The sequence below is a fragment of the Bubalus kerabau genome, chromosome 11 (genome assembly GCF_029407905.1).
Source record: "Bubalus kerabau isolate K-KA32 ecotype Philippines breed swamp buffalo chromosome 11, PCC_UOA_SB_1v2, whole genome shotgun sequence".
NCBI classification, from domain to species: Eukaryota; Metazoa; Chordata; class Mammalia; order Artiodactyla; family Bovidae; genus Bubalus; species Bubalus kerabau.
Genome location: NC_073634.1, coordinates 7,986,038 through 8,003,353, shown reverse-complemented (window position 1 = coordinate 8,003,353; position 17,316 = coordinate 7,986,038). Strand labels below are relative to the sequence as shown.

Below are 17,316 nucleotides of genomic sequence, written 5' to 3'. Positions count from 1 at the left end.
ATGCTTAATGACTATATTATTATTATTTGGTCTCCTTTGTTCTATCTCTGCACTTCTCATTTCTCTGATTAAGCTTATTCTCTGACTAAAGTTTCCACAGCAAAAGGCAAGCAGAGGACATGGAGGGGTGGGGGTGGGGGTGGGCAAGGACCATAGGGTCCTGCCCCGTTTAAGTGCTGGGCAAGAGGAGGGAGTACATCACACAATCGTTTTCAGACATCCTGAGTTTGAGGTGCCTTGTGATACTCAGGTAGACGTGGAGAATGTGCATAAGCTCAGAACAGAGGTCTGAAAGGCAGGCCAACATTGTGGATGAATTAGCACATTGGTTGTAAAACTGCAGAAATGGGTCCATTTGCCTGGAGAGGGACTACAGGCTGAGAAGCAATGAGAGCCTAAAGTCCACCATTTCAAGGCCAGGCAAGGGAAGAGCCACTGGCAAATGCCTGTGAGAGGGAGTCAGCAGAGAACCTGAGGAAAAATCATAACTGAAAAGTCACAGAGTTGAAACCAAGAGAATTTCCATTGAACTGGGCTCAGAATTTCCCAGAGGAGAAGAGAGAGGAGGGTGCAAGACCACCCTAAGGGTGACCTTATGAAGTACTGTTCCTTTTTCCTTTTTAAATTTATTTTTATTTATTTACTTTTTGGTCACACCATGCCGCCTGCTGGATCTTAGTTCCCTGACCAGGAACTGAACCTGTGTCCCCTGCATTGGAAGCTTGGAGTCAACCGCTGGACTGCTGGGGATGTGCCTGGAGTGCTGTTTCTGTGGAGGAGAGGGGGCAGAGTCCAGACTGGAGAAAACTGGGATGGAGGCCCTGAGTTTAGAAACCACTCATGAGGAGAGGCCATGGTTTGCATTCATGCTCTTCATTTGCACTAAATTATGTGTGAGTGTGTGTTCCCTTGCTCGCTCGTGTCCTACTCTTTTGTAAGCCCATGGACTGTAGCCTGCCAGGCTCCTCTGTCCCTGGGATTCTCCAGGCAAGAACACTGGAGCGGGTTGCCATGCTCTCCTCCAGGGGATCTTCCCAACCCAGGGATCGAACCTGCATCTCTTGCGTCTCCTGCCTTGGCAGGTGGATTCTTTACCACTAGTGCCACCTGGGAAGCCCAGATTCTATATGGACCACCAGCAAGGACAGGATGACATTTATTGGAGAAGGACATAGCAACCCACTCCAGTACTCTTGCCTGGAAAATACCATGGACGGAGGAACCTGGTAGGCTGCAGTCCATGGGGCCGTAGAGAGTCGGACACGACTGAGCGACTTCACTTTCACTATGTCTGAGACACTCTTCTAAGGTTCTTGCCTATGTTTTCTCACTGGACCATCACAGCTGCCTGCTGTGTAGTTGGGAACTATTCTCATCCCCATTTTACAGAGGAAGAAACTGAGGCAAGGGGAGGTTAAACACAGAGATCCGCGGCACACAGCTGCCATGCAGTAGAGCCGGGATTTCTGACCAACTCTGTCTGGGACCAGCACCGCCCCCCACCTGCAGTGCTGTCTTATTAAAGCAAGAAGCACCCCCCTGGCTCATTCATGAAACCACTCAGGCATTTTGCCACGAAAGGGAGGTTTCCCGCTCCCACGTGTTTGTGATCCTAAAGTGCCTGATCACGCGTGCGTGCACTTGAACTCATGGAGGTTTTATGGCCAACATTAACAACCTCACCTTTAAACTTCATTTTCCTCTCCCCTCTCTTATTTTTGCTGAGGTGACTGTTTTCAAGTCATTTGAATATTACATTATGTTCTCAAGTACAATTATTTTTTATCCTCGCTCAGAGAATTTCATTCCTGGGACCTAGTAAATCTATGTATTATGGCAACATTCATTTAACCAAGGGACAAATTATAACAGAGTTCTATGGAGATGAGCTCCAAGGTCTGGGAGCCCTCCTGGCTTGACATATGTTTGTAACAGACAGTTTTCTAAGTTACACTGTATTTCATCCTCAAGGGCTCCAGTGCGGTAATATGTAGGTGCTTTTCCTAGCATTATCCATTCACGTAGAATGGCATTAACATTTGTTCAGCAAATAAAATCCATTTACAATGCAGTGGGGTCATGTGGGGCTGAAACTAGAATGCACGGATTTGATGCCAGACAGCTCTAGATGGTGGTTATTGAGAGGCACCCTCATAACGTAGGGAGCCTTTGTAATAAGAGGCCAGTGTTTGAGATCTGGTTTGGATATAAAGGATGGATTTACAGACAGTCTCAGGGCACCATCTGAGCAGATTATCTTCTTGGCTTTCATCTTTAGTCACTAATTTAATTCCAATTTCCTGTGAAATATTCATGGTGGATATGTACGTAGAGTTGCCTTTCTGCTGTATGAAGGGGGTAACCAGGACTCGTTTAAATTCTTGAGACCCATACCAATTTCCTGACACTGTGAGTGGCCAGGTGTCCAGCAAATAGAGGGAACTCAACTTCCTTGGTTTTCTGGAAACTGAGGAGCCTCCTAGAGAAGATTTCCAGTTGTGTTTCTGGGAGGTTTGTGAAAGAGGAGAGAGTTGAGGTTACCATCACAAACCACGTACATCATCATGCCACCTCAACATGTCCAGGCCCTGAGTGGTGTGCCAAGAGAAACCTGATGCTCAGGTGTCCACAAGCTCCTTAATCCAAATGAAAATACGTGTGTATGTGTGTGCGCGCTCAGTCGTGCCCAGCTCTCTGAGACCCCATGGACTGTTGCCCGCCAGGCTCCTCCATCCATGGGATTTCCCAGGCAAGAATACTGGAGTGGGTTGCCATTTCCTCTTCCAGGGTGTGCTCCTGACCCAAGGATAAAACCTATCTCTTGCATCTCCTGCATTGGTGGGCAGATTCTTTACCACTGTGCCACAAAGATACATTAACCCCTCTTGGAGAAAATAGAAAACAAAGAGACTCTTGTTTTAAGTGATCTGTTTGGGTCATTTGCAGAACTGGACCGAGGTCAGATCTGCCCTGTTTCCGACCAGACAGGCATTTTCTGCCTCATGTTGTTTTCTTTGTAAATTATTTCATTTGTTTCAAGTAGTAAGGATTTTATTCACGACAAAATGAAGCCCACAAATGGCAAAATCAGGCTGGGCATAACTGCAGAGGAGCCCCATTTACATATCCCATTGCTTGGTATAGTAAAATAGAATCAAAGCGAAAGTAACGGTCATGGCGGTCTGGAGAAATTCACCACGCAAACTGCATGTCTTATCCAAGATAAATGGGTTTCACTTGGCAGTGTCTTGTTTTGATTTTTCTTTTTTTCATTTGGCCACCTGGATGGAAAGACCCTGATGCTGGAAAAAAATTGAGGGCAGGAGGAGAAGGGGAGAGACAGAGGAGGAGATGGTTGGTGGCATCACCAACTCAATGAACATGAATTTGAACAACCTCCGGGAGATAGTGAAGGACAGGGAAGCCTGGCATTCAATAATTCATGGGGCACAAAGAGTCAGACACAACTGAGAGACTGAACAATGACACCCTGGATGGATAGAGACACAAACATCATGTAAAGTATCTTATTTTACATCTGAAGGTGCAGTTTTGCTAGGTGTTATGAGTCCTTTGGCTGAAACCAGAAGCCCTACTTACGCGGCTCTGTGTCTCTCCCTAAGGGTCCTGGTGCCTATGAGGGGGTATCCTGAAACTGCTGCTAGTTTCAGGGCCATGGGCTACACTCTGTAGGCTTTGTGCGGATGTCAAAGCTGTTTAGTTTCTAACAGAAGCGGGGTGAGAATTTTATAATTCAGAATCTGTTCTGAGCCCAGAGGCTTCGGGGCAATGGCCAAAGGGACCTCGGAGGTCTGGAAGCTCCAGTCCAGAGTGAATGACTTTGCCTTTCTGTGTTTACGTGGCCATGTGCGTGGTTACATCACAGAGGCTTACAGAACCAGGAGTGTAGAAGCAGGAGGGGGTGTTAGCCGGCCCAGCGGCACGTGAGAACACACTCTCCACCCGCACAGTCTCGGGTGCGTTCTGATACCATAGTCAATATCTTTGCTCCCATGTTTGTCAGTATCTTGCTGAGAAGGGGCACCTGGAGGAGAGGAGCAGGCCCACAAATAGTAACAACAGCTGGATGCTACAGGCTGTCAAGGAAACTCGGGAGCTGGTGCCTCCTGCTGTGCCCAGGTTGGGCCAGGTCTGCGTGTCAGTAGCCAGACTGTATGATGGTGCGGTTCCCAACAAGGTCAAAGACACAGCTTCCTCATTTCGCATCAGGATGCTGGGAGAACTTCAGCACTACATGAGAGGACCAGGGTGTTAAATATACTTGAGTTTTAAAGTTTTCTGTTGCTCTAGCCTTGCAAGGTACATCCACAAAGCCAGAGAGATAATAAGATTGAATGTGACTCAAAAAGAAGTAGATTTACTCAGTGCTTTAGAACGCTTGCCGGACTCACAGGAGGAGCTCAGCCCGCGCTTACAGGACAAGTGGGTTACAGAGACAGAATGTGGGCGAGAAAGCAAATAGAGAGGCATTCCTTTGAAAGGCGGTGTGCATGGTTCAGCCCCAGCAACACAAGAATGTAGAGGGTGTGGCAGAGCCGCCCGTGGGGTCCATTGGATTACACAGTGTCGTGTGTTCACTCCTGTTTTCACAACGGCTCCGAGTGCTTTGCTTCTTTATATTTCAGTGAGTCTCCATTCTCATAAAGATAAGCACTTGCATGTGGAACCTGTGCAAATCCTTGTTTATCTCTTTCCATGAATGAGATTTACCATTGCAGTGTTGTGAGCCCTTGGTGGGCATTCAGTGCCCCTGACCAGCACTCCCGCCTCCACATGCCCTCTCTCACACCACGTCCCTCTGGAATTACTCCCATCCTGGCGGCCCTTCCCTCCCAGTCTCCTCCATGGACGTCTCTCCCTGTAGCTGTCCTTTAGCTGTAGGTCTCCTACCCCGGCTCTCTCTCCTTCTCACAGGCTGGCTTCCTCGGTTCATGTTCACATCTGTGCTGAGATGGGTATCAATCAGGTGTATTTATCAGGCTCTGTTTCCTGATTTTCATGCTCACCTGTCCCATGCCCCCAGATCGCCCCACCAGATGTGTCATGAGACCGCTGCCCTGAGGTCGCCTCTCACTGCAACTGGCTTTTCCTCTGCTGGCTTTCTCCTGAATGTCCTCCTAATGGGTCCATTTCTTCCTGTCCCTATCACCATCCTTCAGGCACCATCCTTTCCCACCTTGATTACTCCAGAGACCCCCTTTCTGGCTTCCAGTCTCCTGCCTCCCCCTAGCTCTCCCCAGTGCAGGCAGAATCAGCTTTCTAAAGAATGTTTGCTGGAAACACGTTAGTGGCTTCCCCAGGCTCAGGACATGGTCGGGTTCCTGGATGTGGTCTACAGAGCCACACTTGCTCCGGCTCCCGGGGTGTTCAGCCTCATCTCTCTCCGCTGCCCACCTCCCACTCTGTACACGACTTCTGTACAAGCAACACCACAGCCCTCTCCTTCTCCTCCAGGCTTCACTCTTACTCTGTCTACCCCTGACCCCAAACATCCAAGTGTTTCTTTCTTTTTCTCTAAGCCTCACTTAAGATGCCACTCCCTCCAGGAAGCCTTCCTGATTGCCAGAGTCTGAATACATGCTCCTGTTCTATATTCCACACGAACCCTTTTCTTTTATCACAGCGCTTGTTGTATGGACTGATAATGGTCTTTCTTAAGCCCCATTAGGCAGTGACCATTATCTCCAGGGGCTAGCAAGCAACTAGCACGTAATGGATATTTAATTAATGCTGAATAAATGGATAAGGAATAATGAATGAATGAATGACTTTGACCTTTTGCTCAATGTCTGTTTTTGCTCTCTACCCTGTTGTCCTTCCCCAAAGAGACTGAAGTGCTTTTTTGAAGCATAAGCTTGAAGCATAACCTGAAACATAAGCTCTCCCAGGACAGTCAAGATTGTTGGGTTACCTGGGAGCATGAGGACACCTTCTGCAAGAGCAATGAGAATTCACTTAATAACTCCTGAGGGTTGGAAGTGGAAAGGACATACCACTGATGTCCACACCAGAAGAGTTCAGACCTTTTGTGTAGTATCCGCTAACTGTAGTCTGATTATCTTTCATGAGACGGAGTTTTCTGTTTTGATATCTGATGAATCTACATGTTTAAGAAATCAAGGTGTTAAATTTGCAGGGATAATTCAATTATGATGTTGATCATGGAATTGAGAGAGGGAAGTCAAAGTTATTTCCATGACTAATATGCTCCGTCTAAAGCCATTCTTGGAACAATTAAAGCACATCTACCCACAGTTATCAACTCAAGAAGTACATTTTAAGAGTGTACTTACTATCGGGAAAATCACACACAGGTTTCTTTATTTTTTTCACATGGAGCATTGTGATATTACACTGATGTGCTGCACATTACTATTACATGCTCACAGGAAAGTTTTGAATAATTTCTAAGATCAAAAATGATCATTCAAGGATTGACAAGATACAGGCCTGGAAAATTAGAACATCTATCTAGATATTAATCATAGTTTGTTTTTTAAACAGATTTTTGAGAATAATTCACATACCCATTGAACTTTTACAATCCAGTGGCTTTTAGTACATTCATATAATTGTGTGTCCTTCACCACAGTTAACTTTAGGACTTTTCATTACCCCCCAAAAAATAACCCCCACCTCTCAGCCATCACCTCTCTTCCTTCCCCCATCCGCTCCAGCCCTAGGCAACCATTGACCCGCCTTTTGTCTCTATAAATTTGCTTATTCTGGACATTGCATAGAAATGGAATCACACAGTATGTGGTCTTTTGTGGCTGGCTTCTTTCTCTTACTAAGTGTTTTCAAGTCCATCATCTTTTAAATAAGAGATAATTACCTGTAGTTCTTACACTCGTAATTATTTAGACATTGCTGTGTGTGCTCAGTCGTTCAGTCGTGTCCTATCCTTTGTGACCCCATGGACTGTAACCCACCAGGTTCCTCTGTCCACAAGATTTTTCAGGCAAGAATACTGTAACAGGTTGCCATTTCCTCCTCCAGGGGATCTTCCCAACTCAGGGGTTGAACCTGAGTCCCCTGCTTGGCATCCAGATTCTCTACCACTGTGCCACTTGGGAAGCCCATGTAGACATTATAACATTAAAAAACAAAAACAAAAACAAAAAAACCTGATTTTTTTTTTTTTGCCATTTCATGTATATGTTGTCTTGTAAATTCTGACATATTTGATTTATAGTTGTGCAGTTCTTGTTTTTTTTTAATAATTGTTGGAGGCAGTGAGATGTTAAGTATTTAAAAAACATAGGGATTGAGACTCAGGACTTTTTTCATGACTTTTAGAACCTGCGCCCATATTTATCTACATGTTGTTTTGTTCTGATTTTGAAAGCTGTCCACACACACAACCGCAATGTCAGAATAGGAAATCCAGTCTCAGCATTCTTTCAGCTCCAAATTAACTGGTTTTTGCACACGAGGCATTTTCGCATTTGTATGTGGCTCCATTCCTGGGCCCACGTGTAGCCAAGAAATTCTGGAGATTCACTGTGCTCAGCCTGCTTCCTAACACTTTTAGTTCTGTTGATAAGTTAGAAAAAGGACGCCCCTTTCTGTCTCTCCAGGTACAGTAGTCCTCTTTTATCCGCAGTTTCAGTTACCCATGGTCAACTGAGCTCTGAAACGATTAAATAGAAAATTCCAGGAATAAACAATTAGTAGATTTTAAATCACATGCTATCCTGAACAGTGTGATGAAATCTTGCACCATCTCACTCCATCCCACCTGGGATGTGAACCATCTCTTTGTCCAGCGCAGCCCACCCATTAGTGACCTTGTAGTCTTCTTGGTGTCTTGGTACTTGTATTCAAGCGGCTCTAATTTTTCTTAATAATGGCCCAAAAGTGCAAGAGTAGATACTTGCAGTTCGGATATTCTCTGACTGTGCCTAATTTATAAATAAACTTTATCCCGTGTGTGTGTGTGTGTGTGTGTGTGTGTGTGTGTGTGTTTGTGTGTGAGTCAGTCGTTCAGTCATGTCCAGCTCTTTGCAACCGCACGGACTGTAGCCCACCAGGCTCCTCTGTCCATGGAATTCTCCAGGCAAGAATACTAGAGTGGGTTGACATTCCCTTCTCCAGGGGATCTTCCCAACCCAGGGATCAAACCTGGGTCTCCTGCATCGCAGGCAGATTCTTTACCATCTGGGCCACCAGGGAAGCCCAGATTTTACCATACTTATGTGTTAACATATATAGGAAAAAAGACAATGTTTGCAGGATTTACTGCTATCTGTGGGTTAAGGCACCCACTAGGGTATTGGAATGTTTCCCCCCTAGATAAGAGGGGATTGCTGTATTGAGTTGGAAAATAATTGTCATATCCTGACACTGTTGTTGCTGTTTTTAGTCGCTCAGTTGTGTCTGACTCTTGCAACTCCATGGACTGTAGCCCTACAGGAGCCTCTGTCCATGGGATTTCCCAGGCAAGTATACTGGAGTGGGTTGCCATTTCCTGCTACAGAGGATCTTTCCGATCCAGGGATCGAATCCTTGTCTCCTGCATTGGCAGAAGAATTCTTTACCACTGAGCCACCAGGGTATTCTGACACTACACTAATGATCTATTTTATTTTTTAGAGTTTCCTCTTCTTTTGCCTCCCACTAAAAAGGCATATCTGTTTATCCAAATGGATGTCTTTCTCCCCTGAATTTCCTGAAAAGTTACAGGAGTATAACTCATGGGTAGTTTATTATTACCCATGTCTGTTAGTACAACTTTTTCACAACAATGTTTTCATTTTAATGCCTTATTTTTATTGTCATCCTAAATAACAAGAGTTCTGTGGTTCTATGGAATTAAAAATACTAAACATTTTATATTCTACTTCTTTTTTTTTTTTTTAAAGGTATTTCTCTATGAACATTGATTAGGCTTCTGGAACCTGATTAAAAAATCTTAGATCAGCATTATTATTGATACATTATGTGCTAATTTAAAACTCTATTCTTCAGTTACTCATAAATATCTTTTTAATGATCTCAAATATAGATTTGTCTCTGTTTATAAAGTGCACATTTTCTAAAAGTCACCCTGGGAATCTATATTAATTAACTCAACATTATTGGTTTATTTATATCTTCATATTTAATTTATGAATCATTTTTGTCTTCCTTTCTCTGGCAGTAGCTTGTGATCTCATAGTATTTTTGGTCATTTTTAAACCTGTTTTTTGAATTCAGTTTAACAGTGGATACCTGGGTGGAGGACAGGGAAGGGTAGGCTTTTAAAAATAGAACCTAAATTTAGCTAAAATTGTTGATACAGCATTTTAAAAATGACCAACTCCCCCGCAACCTACCCTGGAAACTAAATGACATTTTCTGACCCTGGTGAGTCAAAGATTCAGCTTCAAACAGGAAAGCCATTTGAAAACTCAGCTGCCAATAAACGAGAGAGAAAGACAAAAAAGGGAGAAAGAAAATTCAGCCACAATGCATGAAAAAGGTGGTGTCCTGAGAGATTCCCTCCAGGACCCAAGATTAAAACCTCCCCTCTGGGCTGCAAAATCAGAGCTGATCATTCCTTTTCCCTTTCTATTTCCTTGTTTTTTTTTTCACCAAAGTCTCTCACTCACACCTCCACCCACACCCCAGGCCCAGACTCTGGAAAAAGGCAAGTGAACACTAAGTTCTTTCGGAAGTTGGTGGTTATTGTTGTATGAAATGAGGATCCCACTGTGATGTGAATACAGACCCAGGAGCAGATTCCTGACATGTTCAGAACAGTGTAGACGGTGATGGGGGTAGAGGGGCCTCGGTAACTGGAGTCATCTCGAAAGACCATCAGCAACCCTTAGAAAGTTGAAATGATTAATTACTTCAGCACAAAAGGAGACTTGTTAAGAATAAGCAGGGGACAGAGTGTCAGCTCCAGGGGTGACCGACTTGTCTGCTTAATAATGTGTTTTTAAAGTGCATGCCACATCAAAAGCAAGCACGTGCACGTGGGGGGAAATGGAAAGAAAAAGCAGTGAGCAAAATATTTGGTGTATTAGAACACATGTTTTGGAGATCAGATTAGCAATAACTTTGGTTGGAGCATTTTTAAAATGCATTCCTTCTGCCCACTCAACCTCCCACCCACCCCCCCACCCCGCCCAAGTCTTAGCAGTGCTGGGAAAACTCAGGAAGTAAAAACTTGCAGGACATGTGCTGGACCTTTTATTACCAAAAATGATAAAGAGCCCATCAGAGCAACATTGCATGACAGCCTCATTTTCTTGAAGGTGCAGGGATCTGAATAGACTCTGTGGACCAGAGCAGACTGTGTGAACTAAAGCAACAGAAGCAATAACGGTGGCATGGCAAATCATGCATCGATGGCTTTCTGTGCTCTTGCTATGTGCTCTCTCCTTTAATCCTCACTTTAACCCTGGATGAAGTCATCCTCATCTTCCAGAGCAGGAAACTGAGATAACAGGAGGAGAACGCATAATAAATAATAGACACAGTTAGGGTTTAAACTCCAGACTCCAGAGCCTAAGTTCAGAAACCAGATAGAGTGATTTTCAACACATAAGACTAGGCAAATTCTCCTTGTGGGGATGCATCTGGACTCTTGTGTTTGCATCACCTCTCTCTCCTGGCCTCGATGATATAAAAGCATGCTCATGGCTTCCACTGTTGCTTCAGTGAGAAGAAGCTGTACAGGGCTTCCAGCAGTTTCCTTGAGGATTGATACCTGACATGTGGCACAAGGGGTGCACAAGGAGTACTTTTGAGGGACTTCCCTAGTGGTACAGTGGTTGAGAATCCATCTGCCAATGTAGGGAACACAGATATGATCTCTGGTCCAGGAAGATCCCGTGTGCCACAGAGCAACTAAGTGCAAGCACCACAACTGCTGAAGCCCGTGCACCCTAGAGCCCTGTGCTCCACAACAAGAGAAGCTACCGCAATGAGAGCCGTACATGACTAGAGAGTAGCCCCTGCTCGCTGCAACTAGAGAAAGCCCTCGTGTAGCAATGAAGACACAGCACAGCCATAAGTAAATAAATAAATAAATTTTTTCAAAGAGTACCTTTGATAGTTCCTTACAAGCTGGTCTCTAGCATGTATTTATGTATCACCCAGTTACTGAGTAGTGCGTCTTGAAGCACAGGGTTCTTTTGCATCAGCCTGTGTTTTGCCTCCCTCCATAAAGCTCTGTTACTGACACCACCTGCCCATATTACTCTTCGTAAGAGCTCCAGCAATCAACATTGTCCTCCTCTCCAGGAGAGGGATGGATAAAGATGGAGAGTCAGAGGCCCCAAGAGGCCACAGCCCACACCCCTGCCTGCCCGGGTGTGAGTTTTCACCCCAGCTGGAGTTCTTGCGTCAGACACTGTTCAACAACAGCTCAGCCGCTGACCAGCCCGGTGACAGCCAGTCAATAGAGATTTCAATACAGCGTGCATTTCGCAAAGAAGAAAGGCATTGTTCTCACTCATTATGTGATGTGGTTGTAACATCTATTGCCAGATAAATTTGTGGATACACACATCTTCATGAGTCAACATGTCTAACCAAATGTTTTCATTCATCACACACAGTTCTGGAGGTAAACCAATCTTGCAAAGCTGTGATTGAAATAAACAGTTTATTTTGAAACTGATGACTGTTAGCTGCTATTATTCTCATTAGGATAATCAAGTAGTTTCAAATTCATTAGAGATGAGGTTCACTTAAGGAAATATCCATCTGTAAAATCCAGTTGTAGAGTATTGACGAGATTATCTTTATTGCTAGGAAATCATTGCTTTGCTAAAGGACTCCTGCCTACAGGAAAGGATTAATGTGGGATTAATAGCAAATTCCCCTAGATATCTAGAGTCTAGGTGTCTGCTTACAGCTTTTTTTACAAGGTAGTATTACTAGAAAACAAAAGCATTGGAATCGCTTTGAGTTTGATTGACAAACAATACAATATAAAGACAGTACTTCCTCGGAATAAATATCAAAGCCAGCGGGACATTATAAATCACTTTACAAAAATATCATTTTTTAAAACAACTGTTGAGGTGCATACACTTGCAAAGCAGCCACGAAGCAAGTAAATGCAGACGACACCCCCTGGTGGAACATTGTTTGTAGGTGGTCGATGGTTTTTTATCTCTTTAAGTACAGTTAAAGTGCTCATTTAAATTTCTCTGCCTTCTTAGTTATGATAAAACTACCTTCATTTGTGTCGATTTATGCCCCTTTCGTTGCTTTTACAAGTATATGGTTATACCAATTATGCCTAATTATGAATCAGATTACCCAGGCAGAGTAGTTTTCATAATATATGTTCTAGTCTGCTATGTTTCTAAAGACTCCTTCTGAGATCTTACCAAGGATTAAAAATTCTGCGTAGCTTCTAACTTACTGCGGTATTTTCACATCGAAATAAACTTGGTAGATTGCTTGGAGCAGCTGTCTTATTGGCAAATGACATAGAACCCTCCTACTTAAATATAAATCCTTCCCACGTTAAGACTTATCCAACTGAGGCGAGCAGTGTGAAACACAGAAATCTACTCGGGCTTGGAAGAACAGTTGAAGTAGTGGGAGTCTTCAAAGAGGTAGGTTCAGAAAATCCCCAACTTCAGACTTCCCTGGTGGTCTAGTGCTTAAGAATCGTCCTTCCAGTGTGGGGAACATGGGTTCGATTCCTGGTCCAGGAAGATCCCGCATACCACGGGGTAACTAAGCCTCTGCACCACATCTACTGAAGCCCATGCACCTAGAGCCCGTGCTCTGCAGCAAGGGAAACCACCACAATAGAAACCCACACACTGCAATGAAAAGGAGCCCCTATTCTCTGAAACTAGAGAAAGCCAACATGCAGCAACAAAGACCCAGCACAGCCAAAAAATAAAAATAAAGAAGGAAAGAAAGAATCTTTTAAAGGGGTATCAAAAAAAGAAAGAAAGAAAGAAAGAAAATCTCCAGCTTCTACATGGACCCTTAAAAGAAGAAATGAGAAAGGAAATGGGTTGATATTCTTATACCATGTATGAAGGATTGTCACTTGATTCGAGCTCTGCCCTGACTAGGTACACCTCCCTTTGACAATATGGCATCTGTTGCTTGTTCTAAATCAAAAGACAAAGACAAAAATGAGTTCCATGATCACGTCCTATTCAGTAGGACTCGGTTTTAGCATGATCAGGAGGTACATGGTAAAATAGAAAGGATACCTAATAAAAAGGTTTACCATTCTGTTAGTCGCTCAGTCGTGTCTGACTCTTTGTGACCCTGTGGATTGTGACCCACCAGGCTCCTCTGTCCATGGAATTCAGGATGGGGAACACATGTATACCTGTGGCAGATTCATTTTGATATTTGGCAAAACTAATACAATTATGTAAAGTTTAAAAATAAAATAAAATAAAAAAAAAGAATTTGGGCGTGGGTAGCCATGCCCTCGGTTTCCCTGGTGGCTCAGACAGTAAAGCGTCTGCTTGCAATGCAGGAGACCCAGGTTCGATCCCTGGGTTGGCCCTCCTCCAGGGGATCTTCCTGACCCAGGTATCAAACCCAGGTCTTCCACATTGCAGGCAGATTCTTTACCATCTGAGCCACCAGAGAAGCCCCTACATTATGGTAGTATCCACCATCTAGGTTACAAATTAAGCACGATTGCAAGAAAATCTCACATCTCAGAGATAGCCTTTAGCCAGGTAAAAATAAGCATGTCTGTTTTCCTTTAATTCCTTCACATTCTCAGCCTTCTGAATCCTTTCCAATTTTCCCTTTGCTTTTTAAAAAAATTTTTACAATGAATTTGGCCTCAGACGAGGTACACAGACCTCCCCGAAATCATGAGCCAACATCTGCATGAGGGTCCTAGGGCCCAGGCCTTATTAAAGAGTCCAGGTCAGAATCTGGTTCTATAACTTCTGGAGGATCAACCAGAGGGCACAATTAATTCTTATCAAGAGTCAGTTCTTATTTTAGTAAATGTTTCTTACCCGGAGTTTCCCAGTACTACTTGAAGAGCTATTTTTAAAAGCTGGTTTTAGCTTTGTGACTAAAACGCGTACAACAATCTTCTTCCACAGATAGTATGTTTGTTTAAAATGAGCACATCCCAGTGTGATTGAATTAGGGTTCTTCTTTTAATTTTATTTTATATTGGCGTGTAGATGATTTACAATGTTATATGAGTTTCAGGTGTATCAGCAAAGTGATTCAGTTATCCATATACATCTATTCTCTTTCAGACTCTTTTCCCAAGTAAGTTGTACAAAACATTGAATAGAGTTCCCCGTGCAGTAGGTTCTTGTGGGTTATCTGTTTTATAGATAATTGTGTGCACATGTTAGTCCCAAACTCCTCGTTTACTCTGGATTGATCTTTAGAGATGTGCTAGGGGCAGTTCCGCAGCCCACTCCTCACTTGCCCAAGGTCAGCCAACAACGGCCGTCACTGCAAACAGATCAGGTGTATGTTACAGTGTCCTTGAAAAACTTTCTGTTTAGCACCACGTTATCACATAGCGTGAAAACATTAAAGAAAAGAAGCACAGACTTTTAAAACTGTGTCTTTTTTATGAGGTCAAACCGATCATTTTGACACTTAATGAATAAAATGTTCATGTTGCGAAAAATGCGATAATGAATTGTAAAAAGACATAATCAGCAGTGACTAAATAATTAAGGGAATTGAAATGCAGAGTCATTTGGGGATGCATTAATAATAACACGATTTGTTCCATATGCTAAGGAATTCTGTTTTTAGAAAATCAGTCATCACACATGCTCCATGGCAAAGAGGGGGGAAAAAATGATGTTGACTAATAGGAACTGTAATTAGATGTTCTGCTTTTAAACAGCTGAATAAAAGATGAAATCATATAGAAAAGTATATTTAGGTACAAGTCAGAAAGTAAACTGATTATTATTCATAGAGCTGTTAATAGGAACTGTAATTTATGCATCTAGGGGGGATTGTATTAGGCAATTAAGAAAGGAAGTCACTCTGGGCTTCCTTTATGCCTTCGAATTTGTGTGTTTTCCTTTACCAGTGATTCTCATTTTTCTTATCCTCTACCAGTTTAACCATCAGAGTCACGTCTTAAGGTGGTGGCCAGTGAGCATTCTGGGACCTGGCAGGTCTTACCTCCAGAGGATGCCACAACGGGACACCCCGTGTGCTCCCCGAGACTTTGCTGGGCTCCACCGGCAGGCGAGCATGACTTTTCAGCTTCTGCTAATTTTTCACCTGCGGGGCTTTCTTCAAAGATCCCTGGAAAAGATTTCATTTCTCATGGCCTCTGTGGGTAGCCTCCAGATGGGGAGAGTGGGCGATGGTGACCAAAAAGCAGTCACTATAGATGGTCTATGGAGTGGCCACATTTCACAGATGTCCATCTCTTTGGCAGAGCATGAGAATCAGTCCCTTTATTTTTTAAGTTAAGACATCAGAACCCATCTGTGAGATCATTAGAGCAAACAGGTTTCCGACCTTGGATTCTCCATGAAAAAAAAAAACAAAACACAACATTCCTTTTTGAAGAATAAAAGAACCTAGAGTGGCAAGCAGAAATACCAGATATTAACAAAACTCCTCCCCCTCCCTGGTTGTATGTGTTCAGGTACCTAGTTGCCAGCAGGCATGGCAGGCTGCAGCCATTCACAGCTGCTTCTTTTATTAACACACAGAACATTAAAGCAAGCAGCCCTTTCAGCTCTGGGTGTGAAGTGCACATGTTGCTCTGCTGCCCCTCAGCCCCGTGGTGATGCTGGCTGTCTACGTAGCCCTTCCTGTCCTCTCACTCCATCATTACATCGCTGTCTACAGTGAGGACCAGGGATAAGTTCTGCAGTGATGCAGGGAGAATGTCGGCTCTGCAAGAGGTGTAGACGTACTGTGTGTTCCTTACAAAGTTTCTGAACAGCCCCACCGCTGGGCTTCCTTTCACACCATAGAAACAGGATCTCTTCCCGCTTCTCCGGGCAGTAGATGTTGACATGATGTATCCTGTCAGGGTTTTGCAGTATGAGTAGGTTTTGCTGGACTGGAATTCTGCCCATCTAGGTTTGAATCAAGGCTTCTCAGGTGGCGCTAGTGGTAAAGCACCCACATGGTTTTGATCCCTGGGTCAGGAAGATTCCCCAGAGGAGGGCATGGCAACCCACTGCAGTATTCATGCCTGGAGAATCCCATGGACAGAGGAGCCTGGCAGGCTATAGTCCATGGAGTTGTAAAGAGCTGGACATGACTGAAACGACACAGCACACTTGCACACACAGGTTTAAATCTGCTGTTTTTGTGACTTTAAGAGAAAAAAAAATTCCTCCGTGCCTCAGTTTACTCACCTGTAAATTAGAGATAATAATACTTTCCTTACATGTCCTGCAAAGTTGTGATGAGGATTTAATAAGAAATATATATGTCCAAGTATTTTAGTAACTATAAATCATGTTATAAATGCTAGGGTTTTTTCTGATGGTAATTAATATTTTATGCATTATGTTCCTTAGAATATAAAGTTCTCAAGGTGATAAACAGTCTTCAACAGGTTGCTGGGCTGTACCCATAGAATTCATCAGTTCAATTCAGTTCAGTCGCTCAGTCGTGTCTGACTCTTTGCGACCCCATGAATCGCAGCACGCCAGGCCTCCCTGTCCATCACCAACTCCTGGAGTTCACTCAGACTCACGTCCATCGAGTCAGTGATGCCATCCAGCCATCTCATCCTCTGTCGTTCCCTTCTCCTCCTGCCCCCAATCCCTCCCAGCATCAGAGTCCTTTCCAATGAGTCAGCTCTTCGCATGATGTGGCCAAAGTACTGGAGTTTCAGCTTTAGCATCATTCCTTCCAAAGAAATCCCAGGGCTGATCTCCTTCATAACCCATCATTAATTAGTCTTTACAAAAAAAATTTTTTTAATGTATATATGTATGTATGTTATTTTTGCCTGCACTGGGTCTTCACTGTGGCACGTGGACTTTCTCTAGTTGCGGTGAGCAGGGGCTACTCTCCAGTTGCATGGTGCCAGCTTCTCATTGCAGTGGCTTCTCCTGGTGCAGAGCATGGGCTCTAGGTACACGGGCTCAGTAGTCACGGTGCGTGGGCTTAGTTGCTCCGTGGTGTGTGGGATCTTCTCAGACCAGGGATCAAACCTTTGTCCCTGTACTGGCAAGAAGATTCTTAACCACCAGGTAAGTCCTCATCATTGCTCTTGATAGACAGATAATGAATCATATACAGACACTGTGGGGGACAGAGTCATGCCTAATGTACTTAGAATTACATTCCTAATCCCCAGAATATGGGAATGTTTTATGTGGCAAAGGGGAGTTAGGG

At 43.8% G+C, this 17,316-nt stretch overlaps 1 protein-coding gene across 1 annotated transcript in view; it reads left to right on the top strand.

Moving 5' to 3' along the window:
* The window catches only part of AFF3 (ALF transcription elongation factor 3), a 582,468-nt gene that overhangs the window by 274,335 nt on the left and 290,817 nt on the right, over nucleotides 1-17,316 (top strand). The gene's annotated exons all lie outside the window — the stretch shown is intronic.